We start from the raw sequence: 2,534 nt of genomic DNA on the forward strand, positions 1-2,534 counted from the left end.
TAAAAATAACTCCTATAATACGTAAAACGTCATCGGGCAGCCGAACTACTTTCCCGCCGTCCGTAGCGCCACGCTACGGACGTTTAGGCGGATAAATTGAGTTTAGTATCGTCTGTTCATATAATTATATATAAATTAGGTACTGTACATATAATTATATATTAATTATATATAAATTAGGTACTGTATATATAATTATATATTAACTTAATTTATTGTAACTTTATTATAATTAAATATATATTTTTCGCCGTCTAGCGTCACGCTACGGCGAGTTAGGCGACCTATCGTCTGTCCAGTACTGTAATTTTATACATTTCTTGTGAAAGAAACATTTCTTATTTAACGGCCATAAAAATTATTTATATTAAGGATGTCTCCAAAGGTCAACGAAGTTTTCGCAGAAAAATAATATCAGAAATCGCGGCCGCGGTTTGATGCGCTGTTCCGCGACGAAACCAAGCTTTAGCAACGGGCGTAGTCGAACGGTACACACTCGGTAAGCAATCCTACAATTTTTTGTTTATAACGTAGTTTATACGGATTATTTTCAAAAAAATATACGTATTTTGGAAATGTTGAGTCGAATTAGTCTAGAATCGATTAATTTTATGAAAGAAAACCTTTCAAACAGCCGTAGTCCATAAACTATGATTCCTACAAAATTGATTCATAAAGAACGGAACGTATCTACCGTCTTATAGGGGGATCTACTGTATATAAATAAATGTAAACATATCTAAATAGAAAGAAGACTAATGTAAAAAAGTTATAATTCTATTAGTTGTATTAAAGTTTTGAATGTAATGTTAAATAAGCACAAGGAAACGAATAGAAAATTGATTTTTGTGATTTAATGAATAAAAATGTTATCGAGCATGTTGCTCCATGTAAATAAAAGAAACAGAAATAATAAACTTTAATTTAACAGTATCTGTTCTTATCTCGGCCGTGCTGGCAGAGAAATTCGAGTAGTCTTTGTTTTGCTATTATAAGTTTATTTGTGCCTTTATTGGATCAACTTATTGATAATTAATGATCGGAAGTGTTGAGGATTACTGTTTCGTCAAGAATTTGTGAAAAATTAAAAATTATTTTTTGAGTCTTAACGAAAACTGGAGTTGAAGTGTTAGGACTAATGCTTGGGAATACAGACAATTAGTGGCAAAGTGAGTAGGAAGTTTGAAAGAATTATAGACTAGACTGACTGTAGAGTAACTAAACTTTATTTTAAATAACTTTAAAGTGAGAAATTATTTTTTTCTGGAATTAAATTAGTGAGAAACACTTCAACAGCTCCCGTGGGGGGCGTGTCACAGGAAGATAGACTTTCTGAAGACTTGTGTTGACTTTTATTAAAGTTTATATGGGCTTAATTGCCTTTACAAGTTATTATAAGTATTCTACAGAATTTATTCGACAAGTTTGTGGAATTTTAGTCGTATTCTTCGATAACTTACCTAACCAACAGGTGTTGGCCGCGGGCCAGTCGGCAAGTGAAATTCTGCCGAGATGGATCGGGTTTTTGTACCTGTTTCGGTCCCTGGATTAGGAGAGGATAGTCCGAGACCATTAATCGACTTAGAAGTGGCTGGTGATATTCAGAAGTTCATGGGAGTCACCTTCAGAGGAAGCTTGGTGGGTGGATTATCACCGCCAACCTTGCCCGAGATGGGGGTGAATAATGAGGAGGAGGCTTCTGAAAATGTAAAAAAGTATGAAGCAGTTAAATCAGTTCGATTAGTAATAAAAGAGAAAGTAATAGTGGCAGAATTAGTAGAAGAAATTACCAAGAAATTAGGAAGTGAAGGAGTAGTCGAACAAGTGTGCTTTCGGCCAAATAACATAGTGGAGGTGGGATTGGATTCTGTTAAAGCAAAAGAAAAATTGATGGGAGAAACAATAATTTTAGATAATAATGAGTATGTAATAGAAGGAAGAGAGAAAGAAATACTTACATTGACGATGAAGTGTGTCCCACATGAGGCGGATGAGGAATTGCTACGAAAGGCTCTAGAACCTTATGGAAGAATTATAAATGTAGTAGCATACAAGTTTAATACTACACCACCGATAAAATCAGAAACATATAGAATAGCTATACACACAAATAAGAGTATACCGAATTATATGGAGATTCTTGGATGTCAAGTCCAGATTTTCTGTGTGGGTCTCAAACCGGAATGTCGACGATGTGGTAGTAGTACGCATCTGATAAGAGAATGTCAAATTAAAAAGTGCTATCGATGTGATAGTACCTTACATCTTGTAAAAGATTGTAATTGTAGACAAGATCATGATAAGGATGCTCCATGTAAAAAACAGACGTTTTCTGATATATTAAAAAGAGGCCCACGAAGTCGGAGTACGGAAAAAAGAAGAGAGAAAAGTTTAGAAAGGAGAAAAAAAAATAAGGAAATAAAAGAAAGTGAAATGGAAACAGAGATACCTGATAAAGTAATAAATAAAGAGGAAGAGGTGGAAGGAATTGACAAAGAAAATAGGGAAAGAGCAGAAATTGTTAGAATTAGGCC

At 34.3% G+C, this 2,534-nt stretch overlaps 1 long non-coding RNA gene across 1 annotated transcript; it reads right to left on the reverse strand.

The window, feature by feature from the left end:
- Window positions 1-1,350: 1,350 nt before the first annotated feature.
- Window positions 1,351-2,211, reverse strand: LOC111629631. Its single transcript, XR_002757377.1, has 4 exons — window positions 2,123-2,211; window positions 1,959-2,020; window positions 1,791-1,867; window positions 1,351-1,699 (listed from the first exon to the last, which is right to left on the reverse strand). It is a non-coding gene; the product is annotated as an uncharacterized LOC111629631 (long non-coding RNA).
- Window positions 2,212-2,534: the final 323 nt, after the last annotated feature.

The sequence above is a fragment of the Centruroides sculpturatus genome, unplaced genomic scaffold (assembly GCF_000671375.1).
Source record: "Centruroides sculpturatus isolate CEXI.00-Female unplaced genomic scaffold, Cexi_2.0 scaffold609, whole genome shotgun sequence".
In the NCBI taxonomy this organism is placed as follows: domain Eukaryota; kingdom Metazoa; phylum Arthropoda; class Arachnida; order Scorpiones; family Buthidae; genus Centruroides; species Centruroides sculpturatus.